The sequence below is a fragment of the Onychostruthus taczanowskii genome, unplaced genomic scaffold (assembly GCF_017590055.1).
Source record: "Onychostruthus taczanowskii isolate IOZ18803 unplaced genomic scaffold, ASM1759005v1 scaffold4, whole genome shotgun sequence".
NCBI lineage: Eukaryota > Metazoa > Chordata > Aves > Passeriformes > Passeridae > Onychostruthus > Onychostruthus taczanowskii.
In genome coordinates, this window is record NW_024501459.1 from 6,834,713 (window position 1) to 6,852,255 (window position 17,543).

Here is a 17,543-nt window from a genome sequence, read left to right on the forward strand (position 1 = left end):
CTTCCAGCAAAATCCAGAGCAGACAGCCATATCACTTCAAGCTTGTCACAGGAATCTGTTCATGTAAAGTACTTTGGAACTGGAATATTATTGTTAAATCTTTCAAGCTAAGCAAAATTGAATTGAGAGCTCATGACTGTATCTGAAGGGTGACCATTTTGTACAGCAAAAAGGAGTGTAAATCATTGTCACCCTTTTCTGAATCCATTCTGTAAGAATACTTCAGCATAATAGTGCTGAAGACACAAGCCTTTCACTGAAACCCTAAAGTATAGGAGGTCTGGCTTCAGTGTATACTTTCTGATTTTCTATCTGAATTTCTCCATGACCCATCCTCCTGTTTTCTGTCTACTCACTGGTGCTGATAGCATTGTTTGAAACTATGTCAAATCTTTTTCTATTGTACTGGACCAAAAGCTTATAACATACTGCGTAGTGAGCTTGGTTGGTGACTCAGCAACTTAGTAACAGCCTTTGAAAGTCTTACTCTGTAGTGTAATTCAGCAGTCTCAGCTGGTAGGTACATGGCATATTTGTCTTTCATTTTACACCACAACAGACTATTTGCAAAACCATCTTTGGTGTAAAAATAATTTTTAAAAAATGTGTAATATACGAACAGCCCTACTCAAGCTTCTACTTAAATTAAACCTACTTTGCTCTGTAAGACACTGCAATCCTCAGTGGGTGATGAGATAATGAAAAACATTGAAGGCCAGGAACTGGCAGGGTCACTCAAGGACTGACTGAGATATGATGTCTTTGATCCTGCTGTCTTGCTGTAGCAAGAGTATGAATCATCTGTACCAAACTGCAAGCAGAAGTGATGCTTATTCACTGCCAGGTTTATGGACATCCCCTCGAAGTCTGAGCATGTTCTGAAAGCAGTAAGGACTCAGTAGACCCAGCCCTGTCACATGGCTTTGAGAATATGTATCACACTACATACAAGGTGAGAAAAGACTTGCGTAGGTTCCTTAACTCTCATCTCTTCCTCCTACTCTGCTATCATAATTTTCCTTTCACTTACTGAATTAAAAATGGGTCTATGCTGCCTGCAATTTGTATTGTGTTAACACACAGAAAACTTCACGATGAGTCATTGACAACTTAATTCCATTTAACACCAGCTTCTCTGTTTCCAGCTGAAGGCAAATCATCTCCACTGAATTTCTTAATGTACTTTTATTAGCAGGTAAAAGCACTGTCCACTGCCTTGATGGCATAAAGCTTCACAGGCTTGGACATCAATATTTTATTTACAAAAGAGCCCAAGTGTGAGAAGCCACGTTAGAATGCTAGCCTATGGACAGATTTCTGTTCTTCCTGAAATGGTACCCATCCTCTTTGCTGATCACTGGGGATCATGATGAGGTAAACCTAAGGGATTGGAAATACTACCCAGTGTGAACTAAAATTGGATTATTATGTGTCTGGAGCCGGTGGCATGTCTAGAATCAGTCTAGACTGGAAAATTTTCTTCAGGGTAGGCACCAATGTCAGCTCTTCAGTATGGCTGCTGTCACTGGGATATGTACAAATTTTTTGCCCTTTTCAAGACAGCAAAGTTGTGGAGGTCCAGAGAACAGCTAATTTTAAATAAAGTCTGTTTATATAATTTCAGAGGAATTGTGTGGTTTTCAGAAGTGTTTTTCCAGAAGTGACTGTCCATTGTTGGCTGTTGCAAGTGAGCAATTGACAGGTTTTAGATTATGAAGTCAATGTGGCCTAGTTTCCAGCTGACCAGTGTTTCAAGTTCCTTCAGCATCCATGGCAGATGGTGGAGGCCTGCTGCCTTCTCTGTGTGGGTTGCTCCTGGAGCCGAGGTAAGATCCTCTGTCTGACAGGGACAGTGGTGCTGTGCTGGCTGTGACCCACACACGGGCTGACCCGTGAGCCTGTGTGGAGAGGAGAGAGGTGAGGGCAGTGGACCTCATGCTGCAGATCGCCTATCTCCAAGCATTATACTTGGTAAGGACTAAATACATTTGGGCCCTTGCCTTTCTGTCTGTAGTCAGCATTAGCTCTTGGGTTCAAAAGTTATGAGAGAGGGAGAGAGAGAGAGAGAGAGAGAGAGAGGGAGAGAGATAGGTCAGAGTCTGACTGACAGAGAGAGGGCCAGGCAATGTGATCCCATTTACTTCCCTGAGAGTAAATTAAATCATACACAAAACTGTAGATTGTATGTTGGAGGGTGGGATTTTCCAAAGCTCCTAGATCCAACATGGTAACTTTATTTATGCACCTCATCTTAACTCAGATTAAAGGAGAATTAGGAACCTAAGTAACAGTTAAAGTCTAACCTAAATTACTCTAATAGGATTTGCTGTATCAATTGATTAGCCTTAACCCCACTTGCTGTATTTAAAATGGTAGACAATAGGAGTTTTGGCACTGATTTTGAAGAGTCTATCATTTTATAAAGCTTATATAGAAGCAATGATGATGCCTGAAAACCTTGAAAAATGTATAATCACAATATTATGTGTCCTAATTCACACCATGGTAAAAATGTCACTGGGGAAACAAAGGTTTAGATTGCTGACAAACAGTCAGTAATGATGAAGCAATGTTGGTACAAGCTTTTGCAGCAATAAAATTAAATAAAATAAATATTGGGTAAGAGATCCCTCATTTTCTATAGACAGCTAAAACATACAGTGTGCCAGAGAAATGTTGCAAAGGCACAATCAAGGCAGGCCTTCATTTGGTTTTCATTACTTTTACGTGCAGGGTGTGCAGCAAAGAGCCATATGTTGTGGTAGATAAGGTGCACTGACACTGTCAGGACCTGTGAGCAAATTCTGGCTGATAACTATTTGCAGCAAGGATTGCAGATGAAAGTAAGCAGAGTGACGAGAAGTAGAGATGTAATACCTTTGTCTGCTGGGCGTTGTAAAACTAAGACTGGTATGCCTCACTATCAAAATTAATTTCTCCTAGTCAAATAGAAAGAAGATTTCATCAGTGGGACCAATATTTCACTCTCAGATTTTTTTTTTTTCCACAGGAAAGTTGATTTTAAAGAGAAAGACTAATTAGCTTTAAAATGCTATTTCTTTAAACTGTGAACAAGAACTTCTCTGTATGTTTTTCAAATAACAAGTTTTTTACAATGAATGCAAATAAATCTGTCCAGAGGACAACCATCCATTTACTGCATTCCAAGACTAGAAAATTTACTTTCATTTTGTATTGTAAACCCCAAAATCTATGAGAGCATTCTGCATCAAAATATTTGTATTTGAATTTAAAATGTCAGATATTTAAACACTGTACTTACACTGACTAGATCGTCAACATTGGACATTTCAGGACAGAAAATCAAACCAAACTGGCAGATCTCTCTACATGCAGATTGGTAATCCTCTGTGAAAGCTTTGAGTTTAAATGAGGCAAATTTCTTCAAAGAAATTACTCTGAGTAGTTTTATTGCAAAACCCAGATGAACAGCTTGATTTTCAAAAGTGCTTAAACTTGCACAAAGTATCAAAGGAGGATATAGGGCTTCTCAAAATTATGTCTATCTAGAAGCTTATCTCTAGGAACTTATAAAGAAGTTGGCCAGAGTCTAGGCAGTGCAAATTGTTTGACCCATGTAAATTCTAAGCATTAGGGTATTATTTGCCCATCTCCCTGACAGTAAAACCAAAGCTAATAAATAACCACATTGCATCATAATTCCTTGCTACTTCAGGGAAATCCTGTTTACTTAGACCCCTGCCTGCCAAATGAACAATATTTGAGTCCTTCAGTGAGATATAAACTTCAATCCAAGTGGGCAATCACTGCATATTAGCTGACTCAGATGAGTTAATAAATGAATTAGGCATTTTTATTCTTAAATTTCTTCACTTTCTTCAGTAAATTTAACTAGAAAAGAATGCTTTCTTGTCACCATGATATTTTATGAAAATCCTTTGCTAGAATTTTTCTTCTATTTCTGCTGAGAAGCCTCAGAAAAGAAATTTAAACAATTAACTATCTGATGGCTGTGGAATGTGGTCTGGACATTGTTTACCAACAGGTGCATCTTTGATTGGTCCACGTGGATTATTTCTACTTAATAACCAATCAAAGATCCAGCTGTGTTGGACTCTCTGAGAGCCATGAGCTTTTGTTATCATTCCATTCCTTTCCTTTCTAGCTTTCTGATGGATCCTTTTTCTCTATTCTTTTTAGCAGAGTTTTAGTATAGCGATATGATGATTAATATAATATAATATAATATAATATAATTAATATAATATATCAGCCTTCTGAAGCATGGAGTCAAGATTCTCATCTCTTCCCTCATCCTGGGACCCTCAAACACAACCACACTTTCTATTGCTGATGATAATAATAATATTCATAATCTCAATGCAGCACCATTGAAGGAAGCATGCATGAGCCATTTCTATCTTCTGTCAATGTTCTCCTTTCTTTTAGTGCATGAAGGTAGTCAGAGGACAGACCTGTTCCTAGACAATGAAATAGGTCTTCCCTGTGATGTCCTTTCAGCTGTCCGGGCAAAGGAACCCAGTATTGTAGCACTGAAATTCAGTAAAAGGCATGAGCATGGAAAGACTTAAAAGGTAGTTCCATGATGTGGTTAACCTGAAAAGATATCTGTGATTCCAAAAAAAAAGCATGCAAAAAGGTGAATAACATGCATTGATGGTACTACTACTACAGTTGATGTTGCTCTGTTCTCATAGGTTCTGTGCAGATGTGTTTGTCTCCGGCCTTGGGCAGCCTATATCTACATATAAGAAAGACACAAAAAGACAGAATTAGACAGGAAAACAGTGGAACCATACTGGTCAAAATAAGAGGCCTAAATTATTGCATGCCTGCAGCCCAGTTCTAGAGAAGCCTAGAAATGGCCTAGATGAGAGCTTCAAGGAGGGGCTGAAAGCAGCAGACTCCTTTTGAAGAGCTTTTCCCAACCTGAGGCAGAAGCTGGCCTGCACCAAATTCTAACTCACTGCTAAAGAAAGGCTGATACCATAGGTTAAATGGCCACAGTAAAAAGTGTTTTGATTTGAGGATAAGTATCTAAGGTTTGATGTCACAGATAAATTGGAGTATACAGAAACACACAGAGAGCTAACACTTTCAGATGTGCACAGTATATCAGCCACGTGGGTGGGTGTGAGCAAGGCAAGACTAATTTTGACAAAACCAGAACAAGGTCTCAATAAATGAGATAACCATAACATGAATGAGAAAATGAGAAATTCAATTTATGAGCAGACAAAGAGAATTAAATCCTGGACACTTCTTTTTTTTTTTTTTTTTAATAATTCACTCTGTGAATTACTAACAAAAATAAAGGTGTGATCTAGCAATGAAGACACAGAAGAGCTTGATGTTCAGGTATAGCCAAAATGACAGGCAGAAAAATGACATCTGCACAGCAGCAAGGGTTATGCTGTGAGGATGAGGTTGTTGGCTAATCATCCATTAGAGGTAGCCTGGAAGCCATACGAATATGTTAGTTGCCAGATAAATGTTTTGGAAGTGAGAAGTGGATGTGATAACCCTAAAATGCACAACCAATTGCAGAGAAATAAATGGTATTTGATATATAGCTGATGGAAATACAAGCACAAAACAGATCACATAATGTAGTCTATCTCAGAACTGTTATTAATCATCTCTGTTCTGTAGCAAAGCAGTAAGGTATCTCATATTTGATTTCTAACAGTTATTTCCATTTCATATTAAAATATTTTTAGACTGAGTGGGTAAAAAGTTTTGCTTCCAAACAAAAGTAATACGGTCTTAATGCATATATCTAGTATGGCCTGTTACTAACCTCCTTTTATCTGGAGAAACAGTGATTCACTCCAGCTTTTTGTTTGCTTGTTTGTTTGTTTTCCTTACATAGTCAATGTTTAATTCATCACAAACACCTTGATTATTCATCCTCTTTAATCTTCTTCATTCTGTGAGAGAGCCTGGTGAAAAAGTACAGAAATTATGCTTTTAGGACATCTTTACCTGCTATTTCTCTAGCTTTTAAAAAGCTAAGAAGCTTATTTTTTCCCCTTGGCAAAGGCTGTGTGGCCTGGCTTTCTGCCGTCCTGTCTTCAGACTGACTTCTTTGTAAACTTACCATTTTCTATCTTACAGATCACCCCAGAAATATTTCTAAAACACTAACACCACTCAGTTATGTAGATTTACACCGAAAAGGCAAATCATCAGAGTATGCTCCCTCTTCATCTTAATTTGAAGGTGGTCTATCCTGAGACTGGTACAGGGAGTAGCTCCCTCCCTGAGGACTCACAGAACAAAGGGCTTCTTTCTTGGCTCTCTGCTGAGATGACAAACTCCTGTTCTGGCCCTGACTAAGCAGCAGAATCACATTGCCATGAATAAAGACTTTATCAGCCCCCCTCAGAAAAAAATGAATCAGAAGCGGTAAAATAAGAACTAAGTTGTTAAAACTCACCACAAACTTAGTGAATAAATAAGCTAAATAAAGAATAAAATCTACAACCTGATCTACCCAAATGTGACTTCTGGTTTAAAAGAAAGACTTCGATTTTTGGCAGTTTGGCAAATTGAGAAAAAGAGGCACTCAGGTACAAAACTAAAACTGGTGTTAAACTTTAGCAGCAACAACAAAATGAAGAAAGAAAATAGTGTCTTTATAAAACTTGTATATCCATTTCAGATCTACAATAACAAAGAAAATGAGGAGGAAGCTTTTGAACAGTCAACTTCATATTAATTAAGAGCTGCACTAACATTTCTAATTTACATATTTCAAATTATGGATATCATCATTATTCCAAGATACAATGCAGATAATTAGGCCTATTTTTTCATGTCCTATAAATTATCGGTCAACAAAATGCTGAGTTTCCAATTAATTTCTCCTCTATAGCTTTCCTTTGACCCAAATTCTTAATTTTCTTTAAGATCAATATCCTGAGGCTGTTTCTTCATTGACTACAATTTAAACTTGAAAAATACTTGACATGATGAGGACATGTAAAGGTGAAAGGTTATCTTCCCATGTGCATCATCCTAGTTTGTACACCTTGCTCTGCTTCCCACCCTTGTAGTGAAAAGGGTCTTTGCGCTTTGGCCATAAGCAAATCAGACTGCTACACCTAAATGACAGATGAAATCTCACTGCAGTGCACTTAGCAGTAATTAGGTCTGAATTCTTCAGGTTCACATGTGCACCCTTTAGAGACCTTAATAACAGGCTCTCTAGAATCTCTTAAAATTGGCAATTCACACATGTTTTTCCTTCATGTAGTAATTTTAAACAATTTTCCTATGAATTACAGAAGCTAGACTAACTCTAAATTTGTTCTGTGTCTCTTAAACTATTCCAGCTATGGTTAATTTGCTTTTCCTAGTCATCAATAACTCCTAGTGCAGAAACTCCAATTCCTGCCCCACCCCCAGTCTCACCCTGAGTTTCCCACTGGGCTCCCCCACTCAGTTCTTCAGTTCCCTCACCCCAGACCTGAAGCCCTCCTAGACCTGCCTCATCAATCAGATCCCTCTCATGGTCTCACCTTGGCCAACTTAGTCCTTGGGCAACATTTGAACAGGTGGTGTGAGTGTCCTCAGCCACCTGCCTGAGGTGCATAGGCAAGGAAAAAGGATAGGCACAAGTTCAGTGTGTTTCCTCCCTCTCCTCCATCTACCCTCCCCCTACCATACAAATTAAAGGAGTTTATTCTCCTGTAGTCTGCAAGAAACAGAGAAATGCCTTTTGAAAGGCACTTCCCTCAAAACCACACGTCAAGGTAGGCCTGGATCACCAGAATTTCATCTTCAAGGCAGTAGACGAAACTAGAGTGGCCTGAAGGCTACAGGTGTCACAGCTTCTCCTGGAAACTGCAGGGACTTCAAGTTCCCACTGGGGAACTGGACAGCAGTTTGACAGGGAAGCAGTGTTAGGAACAAATAATTTTGCCAGAAGCTTTTATTGTCAGATTGCAAAGTAGGAGAATTATTGGGCAACTGACTGGTGCACAGCTAACCAAGAAGTCTGGGGCAGCTGTCCGTTTTTTACAGCTCCAAAAAAGCTGATTCACATTAAGATGAGTGATTGCACAGCACATGGTTAAAGAATAACTTGAGAAAACAAGTTTTGGTCTCCACAAGGAAATTGGAATAGTGTCCATAATTCATACCTGCATAACTGGCCATAGGGGCCTTCCTGCCCCTTCCCCTGGCAGTGTGCTGTAACATCACAACAGTCTTCCTGTGTTCCTTGCTGGAAGTTAAACTTCTCCTCTGAGTGATGAAGCGTTCAGGCAATGCCAAGATTTGTCTTTATTTAATATATTTAAAGAACTACTTATCCAAATCACTTTGAGTCTGGACATAAACTTTTGATTCAAATGCCAAAAACTCTAATGGAAAACACTCTATTCTGAGGGTACCAAAGGTGAAGAACCACTGAAATTTATTACAGAGCAGTACATCTCCATAATGGCAAACATCTAGTTTTACTTCTGAAACAGAACATTAAATTCTGGAAAAGGAGGAGCCCAAGCATTTGGATAGCAATCTTATTCCTGTTGCCAAGAATATTCCTGTTGGAGGGCTGACTAAGGAATTATACTAATATTTCTTAGTCACAATAATTTCCAGTTGCACCTGTATTTCAAGCACCACCTAGTGGATCTATTTAAAAAGCTACCAAAACAAAAGCAAGGAGCAAAATATTTTTTCTTTTCAAGGTATGAATGACAGCTGTCAGCCTCCTCTCTTTAAAACTTGCTATTTGACTGCTTGTTCATTGCTTGCAAGTCACAACAGCTTTGCAAAACACTAAGTTAATACAGGTGAACAAGTATTGCTTAGTACGCACAAAATTTGGCTCTTAACTGAGCCTCAGTGTAGGACATTCCCTTCCCAATTCATTATGACCAGGACATTAAGATGATATGTCCTTTAATTTCAGAATTTCCTGAGTAAAGAAAAATAAAATTCTTCTTCCTCTAAACGGAAACAAGCTCAAAAGACTGAGTAGTCATTATTTTAATACTGGAAAATAACTAACCAAAGAAAGAAGGTATTTCTAATCGTGGTCACCAGGCAGTCAAATTTGGCCATATAATTATGTAAGCATATAATTTTTAAACTGTAGTACACTAAGCTTGGAGACACTTGACAGATGCCCTATCTGAGCAATTACCTACAACAAATATAACATTAATCAATACACTGTTAAAATTTTTATTCTTCTTGCTGATTTAATTTAATTATGGAGGGATGATTACTTATTTAAAATTCTGTATTTGATCTGAGTAGAACATCTTAATGTATATAATTCATGCATTACATATTACCCATGAAAAGCATTTTTTGGCAAGACCTCAGAATTATTGTTGCAAGAAACTGAGATTTGATTAAAATTAATAAATACTGGGATCTTTAAAGTGATGGGTGATCAGCCTAAAGTAAACTAAGTTTACCTTGACACAGGACTGGAACCAAACCTTGAGTGTCTTGTCTAATTAGGGGGCTTAATTCCAGACCTTGCAGGTAAGATCAGATAATAGAAATGGCCATGACTAGGCAACTAAAATAGAAAGAATACTGTGAAGTGTCACAGTAAGAGAAAGCCTGTCATGCCAGAATCAGCATGAGCGTTTACAAGATGCAGGTACTGATCTGAAAGATCAAAACAGCTGAAAACAGAAATCAGTGAAGTAACGGAAAGCAAAGACCACAGCTTAGAAAAAAAATAATCCTGAGCTCTCTTCCCTGTAAACACTTTTGAGTGGACCAGAATTAATGGTGTTGATCCAGCACCTGATCAGATGTTTGGTTACATAAGTTAATGAAAAGCTTTAAAATATGGACAGCCTCTATGTCTGGAATGAAATATAGCAAGGATTGTATATCTCTCTTTGATGAGGCTTTAAAATGAAAATGGTTCACAATAGCCAATAGCTTATGGGTTCCGTCATCTAATTAGCTATTTCATCTGTATTTTATATTTATTCATTTAATTAATCTATACTTGGAAAAAAAAGGGTCTTAGTTCTAACTTTTGTATATTGAAAATATTTTTATGCATTTTACACTGAACTCAGAGTCTAGATTTAACTTGCTATTTTACAGGAAGGCATGACAGGAAATAAATCCTTTCTTGTAAGTAACACAGAGCTACAAGCAGAGATAAAGAACAGACATTTGTAATTAATGAAGAAATGTAGTTACTATTGGTTGACTGAGGGCATATGATGAATGTACTATCTACCAATCAACACAATTTTATCTTTTTTTTTGAAATTACCTAAGCTGGTTTGGTCTGTATGTGGTAGATTAAAGGTATCTCTGCTTTAAAACAGAATTTAACTTACACTCTTCCTACATATACTAATGGGGGAATTTCACTTTGGTGCCTATTTGTTCTGGTATTCTTTTGTAAATATCTGGATATTTAAATATAAATAAAACATATTTATTTTGTGCCCAAATAATGTGCTATAAATACCTTAATCCTGGGGATGCTGAGTGGCTGTGCTGACAAAGTAGGTGGAGGGCTTACATATTTTGGAGAAAAGAAAACTTCTTCCATTCCCAGATTTGTATTATTTTACAGTGGTGCAAACACAACATATCAAATGTTTTGATTCATACGTCTCATTCTGACAACAGTAACAGAGAACTCATCTTGCACAGACATCCGTTTATAGACAGCAGGCTCTAGACACAGGGTCTGGAGAGAGGGATTGCTTTCATTCTCTCCAGATCTTTCAGAGAAAGTGAGCTTGGAGCTAGTGCTGGAGATAACCTTCCAGTCCCTCTTCTGTTTAGCAGCCAACATCTACAGCACTGTGCTGTACAATTCTTAAATCTGACCACTACGCAAACCTCACAGCAAAAAGCATCTAGGAAAAAAAATGCAAGCGCTGCTGAGAGAAGGATTTTAGAAAGTTCTGTAAGATTATAAAATTGGTGAAAATTTCCCAAGTTTAGAAATCAGATTAATGGAATGGGATGTGGTATGGATTTTGAGAGCAGAGCCAAACCACTCATTTTAGCAAAGACAAAAGTTGCAGGACTTCTTGAGCAAGAATGAAAACCAGAGAATCCTGTGAAGAAGAGCCAACTTCTTGCCATTTCTGAAAAAAAAAAATAGTAAAAGTTTTAGGGGAAAAAAGAAATAGGGCCCTGCTGTGACATCAAGAGCCAGGCAGTAAAAAACACTTCATTTATCTAATGAAATAATCAAGAGTGCAGGAGTCAAAATTATGTCACTTGCAGAATATGACTTCAGAAAAGTTTACAGGTATTTTCCACAACAGCAAACAAAAAATCAAAAATAAAATGGTAAAATTGTGCACCCTTTCCATAATGGATTTAATACTTCTTTTCCAAAATAAGCACAAAAGCAAACTTATGGAACAGGTGACTGTCTCAGCAAATGCACACCATGTCTCACTTTGTTTTAACTACAAAGATTATTCTTGAATCTAATGTCTGAGGTGGAAATCACTGTTTGTCTTTGAAATAATAATGGAATTGTTCCTGACAAATTTCCTTGAGCATAAGGAAATGATGAAGTTAAACTAAAACTAGAGAATAGCACTCTGTTCATATTCTCAGGCAAGCAGGCTAGCATGTGAGGATCCTAAAAGACTAGCTTTGTCTATATTTACCTACAGCTCATCAAAGACAAATCTTGAGACATGGATGAAACATTTAAGCAGCTGTGCTGAAGTAAAAATGTCACAGCCTAAATGGAACTAGAGAAGCTTTTCTTACTACAGGTCACCTAAAAATACTTTGACAAGGGAGGTATCTAGCAGTGTCTGTACAATAGTTCCATGCTTTTTCTGATTTGGCATATGGAATATCTTGAGACAGGTAGGACCAGGCTGTTTGCTAATTGACTAGGAAAAATACAAATAGTGCTATGATGCAGAGCAGAAATAACCCAGCTATATAAACTCCATCTGCTGGGAACCTTCTGTAGCCCTGGGGCCAGCCCAGCTTCAAGCAGGCAATAAGGATGAGCAATTTGTACAGCAAAAGATAGATTGTGCTATGTGATTAGGAGCAAAGGCAGTAACAGACATTCTTTTTACACAAAATGAGTGATAGTTAAACTAAAAAAGATACTGATGGACAGAAGGGTTTCACAGAGAGAATGTAAGTAATATAAAGGCACATACATTTAATTTTTAAGACTGTCTTTCATAAGAACTAACAAGAGCAGATCTGTCAGTAACTAATCATTGTTGTAGATACAGCCTGCTGTGACATGGCTATATGTTCCCTTCAACCAAACATCTAGCACACACTGGTATCCAATATACCAATACTTTTGTATACATTAGTATCTCTGTGGAGAAGAACTCACCAGTGTGAAAAGCTTCTGTCTTGCCTCATGCTCCCAGATAATGGAGCCCACTAAAAATAACACACTGTATAACAAAGGAAATAAAGTATCTAGGAGGTGAAATCATTGTTGGTTAAATGCAGCAATTTCTATTTTAAAGAGAGCGTACACTAATTTAGCTGCTTTACTTTGTCACATTGCTAGCTTTGAGCTATTACATTCTATTTGATTGTCCATCCATTGTAATTTTATTCTATGATTATTTACAGTCTATCATACAATTTTGCAGTCCTTTCATACAATGTTTTACTTGAAATTCTTTCCTTAGTGCAAACTTGTATTTCCTCATTCCCAAAAAGTGCGTCAACAACATTAACACACTGTATAACTTTATCACTTTTATGACCAGTGTATTTTCCAGAATGCTTGTTGCATATTTTAAAATACCCTGCCATGTAGATGCTGCTATACATTCAGAACTGTTTAAATCTTGTGAAAGAATGCTTGATGGAATCTGAGACCCACCCTGGACTTCAACATAGAAATGAATTCTCACAGGGGGCAGAACATGTAGTTTAATAGCTACTGAGTAAATGATATATGTCAAAGACTTTATTCCTATATTTAATAGCTCAGAACTATTAAGTCTCATGCATACAGAGGGAAATTATTTATCTGCAGCTGAGCTCTGTTTGTCACTCCTTTATAACCCAGGCTTTGAGGACTTTCATTAATGCAATGATCCTTTATGCCAGATGAAGTTGGGCATCCCAATCTCTTGACCCCAGCTAAAGCCAAGGGGCAGCTGGAGGAGTGCCAATAACTGGGACATTCTGGAAGGCATGTTCATCAGCAGTAACCAACACCTGAGCTTTGACTTTGTCTCATGAGTCATTCACAGATTTTCTCAGTCATAGAAAATAACAAAAGTATTGGTTAGTGGGAATATCTGAAGGCCACATAGTCCAGCTTGCTGTTTGGAGCCACTTTCTGTGTGTAGCCAAGACTTGACAAAGCACCTGTTTTACAGTCCAGTGACAATCTTGGAGATGGAGGAGAAAATCATGGTGGTTTTTTTTACATTTTAATGGTTAAGAAGAGAAACTTCTCTGCATTTTCTGAGCACTTCAGAACTTGTGTACTAAATCTCAATCATTCCCAAAGAAATTGTTACCATAAAGTTTTCCTCACTTTAAAAAAAAATATGAACGCTCTTCTTCTGGTTTTGTCCAGTGAAGCTAAAGCAAAAAAGGTATCTCAAAATGGTAAACACATGTCCTTTAAGTTTGCTTTTAGGTTGGCACAATAACTATGCTAAAATGGGAAAATCCAAAAGGTTTTGCTGAATGTAACAGGGAAGACTTTGCTAAGGACCTACTGATTTCAAGGTTAAACAAACTAAAACTGTCCTCCTCCTGAGCACCGTTGCAGTCTAGAGCTTCATTTCTAGAAGGGCCCCAAGTCCTTTCCAGGGTCATGAACACATGTCCATCTGATATGCATTTCAAAGAGCCACGAGGAAATGGAGTCCTGATGAAAATATTCCTGTTGGTTGGCACTCCCTGTCCAATTAAGTCAGTTCAGAAAACTGCCAGCAGAGTGGCCTAGAAATGGCTCCATTGGCACCAACTCTGCAAGTCATGCACACAGATGACGCAGATCTTCAGTATGATAATCTGACGGCAAAGGGTGGCGGAATCAAACTATCATAGCTCAGATCACAAACAATACTCCTGAACCTAACTACTGGATGATGGAAAATTAGAGGGGATCAAAAAGAGGCCTAAAAGCATTTTGAAAAATGAACCATATATATTTCCAAAGTCTCTAGAGCCACATAAGGCCGGAACTTGAACTATAGTATTACAGAACTAATTGCCACAGAGCATTCCAGTAAGTCCTCAGAGGCTTGCATTATTCCCCATCAAAAAGGTTCATTTGAGCCTAAGCTTGCAATGCAGACTGGAATCCTGCTGAACTTGCACTTTCTTTAAGGATAATTTTCACTCTACCACATTCCTAATGGTATAGATAAGGAGGAACAATGTAGAACCACTTGCAAGCACAGACACCAACATTATCAAAAACTGGAAATATTTGCAGCACATTGGATTTTTGTCATACAAATCACAGCAACCATGATAAAGTGAATTAAAAAAAATCATAGTGCTTTTACTTATTTCCCTATTACAATGCATATTTAACTAAATAGATGTTATTAAGTCACCAGGGGCCAGCACTATCTCAAAGGCACTTCTACAAAAGAAGCACCATTTAAAACTCCAAATATTCAAAAACAACTGTCAGCCTCATAAAATAAATGGACTTGGGTCAAAACCAATGAGAGGTTAAGTAGTAAATTTGAGTTTTCCTTTCCTGATGCCCATTTTTAAATTTTTGGCTGCTTTCTTTCCAGACTTCTTTGTATAATCAGGAGGGCCAAAACCATTTAAAACACTGGCATTTTAATATCATTTTATGATTCCAAAAATAGAGGATTAAGCCACATTTCCTGGATCACAGGATAAAATCTTGAGAACTGGCAATTTGCTATGAACCAGATGGTTCAAAGGCTGTTGTTTCACTGGACCAGATTCCCTAATGGACTTCTGTGGCTGATTCTTTTTGAGTGTTACTGATGTCAAATTGGAGGTCTCTAAGATTGCAACTGGAATTCTCAGTGCCGTATTCACCAGGTAACTTGGTGGAATGTACCCATGGCCAGTAGTCCCCAAGACCTAAGAAATGCTGAGATTTGAATTCTCTCATCACTGGGAAGAGCTTAGAAGCCACATTTCTCACAGCAGTATTTAACATCACCACACCAAAATGAGTTCCGAGACTGAAGTTATTTCACTGTGGCTAAATGAAATAAGGATAGAAGATGCCAGGAAAACAAACACAAAACCCCAACAAACCAAAGGCAGAAATGAATGCCTAGTCTATCAGTGAGGAGACTGTCTAATGTGGGCACTCCTTCCAGAGCCTGTGCTCTGTTTGACTCACTTGACTCACAGTGAACTCACTGTTTACTTTTCTTCTGCCTATTCAACCTTTTTGTATGCACGTTATAACACTTCACTAAGAAGTGAAAATCCCCTCATGCCATACCTGCCTATGGATTAGGAAAACTCTAAAAAAGAGAAAGAAATATGATTTGAAAGACTGAATCTAAGGGTTCCACCGACTTTTTAACAGTTGTGCTAGAGGCCAGAGTGCAGTCTTACTTGTGGATAGTGTTTTAAGGATCTTATCCAAAGTTAAATTTGCAGATCTGCTAAAGATCAACTAGTTCATCCAGGTGTCATAAAAGATCAACTTTAACCTTGCCAGCTCCAATTTAAATCCATGATATTTTGTCCTTGTCCTTGATGTTTGAAAGGCATAAAAGTATTTGATTGCTTTAGTCCTATGATATCCCAGCTTCATTCTTCTCCTTCTAACCCAATCAAGGCCATTTCTTTTAATCTTTTCTTTTAGAACCTATTTTCCACATCCAGACCTACATCATCCTTGTTGCTTCCCTCTGTACTGCAGGGTGTTCCTTCATGGGTAGTGGTCAAAACTACAGACTCCACTGCAACAAAGTAAATGAGCATTCTGCAAGTCTTATATACACAAACTCTAGGAAGCTTCCAGTATAATGTTCACTTTTTGACAATTTTAAGAAATTATTTGCCACTATAAACTGACTCTTCATCCAGAAGTATTATTTCCCCAAGTTCACTTTCTGCAATTGTTAAAAAAAAAAAAAAAAAAAAAAAAAAAAGCCAAACCAGAAAAAGAACACTCTAATTTGAGAAGGAAAAAAAAAACCACATGCAACCAAGTTTTAAATGGGACTTGGACTCAGGGTCATGAGAGATGCATCTTCCCATTGCTCTGACAGGTATGTTTGCACAATTGTATTGGATTTAAGGCATTCTTGTCTTCAGACTCTAAGCAGCATATTAACTACAATGCTGACTTTTCTGAACCAGGTTTATAAATACTTAATTCTCCCTGGAGCATTGTTGAAGTGGTCTTGGATTTTACTGATGGTTGCAGCAGGAAGCCCCTTCACAATTGCTACACTTCTCCTATCACTTAATGATAATTCATTAATGATGGAGTTGAAAGCAGATAGGTAACAACCCCTGGAGTGCTGTGTCCACTTCTGGGCTCCACAGTGCAATGGAGCTCCTGCAGCCGGCCCAGCGGAGAGCTACAGAGCTGGTTCAAGGGTCTGGAGCATGTCTTTCATGAGGAAAGGCTGAGGGGGCTGGGCCGGCTCAGATGACTGAGACGACTGAGCCGGCTCATCCATGTGTACAGGTATCTCAAGGGAGGGTTTCAACAAGATGGATCCAGGCTCTTCACCGCGATGCCAAGCAACAGGACAAGCAGCAACGGACAGGAACCGATACACAGGAGTTCCACTTGAATATGAGGAAGAACTTCTTTATTGTGTGGGTAACCATGCCCTGGAACAGACTGCCCCACCTATAGACATCCCAGAACTGTCTGGATGGAATCCTGTGCCACATGCTCTGGGATGACCCTGCATGAGCAGGGAGGTTGGACCAGATGCCCCATTGCAGTCCTTTCCAACCTGACCCATTCAGTGATTCTGTGACCCAGGACAGGATGGGTGACAGTAGCGGCCGCCCGCGCCCTCCTCAGGCAGCGACGGCCGCTCTGGGCAGCCACGCTGGGTCGCCTCACGGCCCCACAGCCGGATGCCCACCGCCCTCACCGCACCGCCCTGCCCCAGCAGGTCCGTGGTGCAGCGGAGAGAATCCTCGCCATTTTCCACCGGCCCCTTCCCGGGCATTCCCGATCCGCACGCGCGCTCCCAGGCCGGCGGCGGCGGGAACGGCCCCGGCTCCTTCCGCCCGCCGCGCGCATGCGCGCTCGTAGCCCCCCGCCGCAAGTCCCGCCCCTCCGCGCCACTGGAGCCGCTGGGCGGCGGGAGGGCGCGCGCGCGCGGCGCGGCTTGGAACCCCACGTGACATGGAGGAGGCGGGGACGGGAAGGGAAAGGTCAGCGGCGACGCCGGCGGCGGGGGGAGCGGAAGGTCAGGGCGGCGCGGAGCGGAAGTGGGAGCCGGAGCCTCGTCCGCCATTGTGGGGAAGCGGAGCCCAGAGCAAGGGGGGGGAAGCGGCGCTGCGTACGGCCGGCCGGCTCCTTCCAGCGGGAACCCGATCGGCGGCGGCAGCAGCGAGCCCAGGCGGCAGCGGCGACA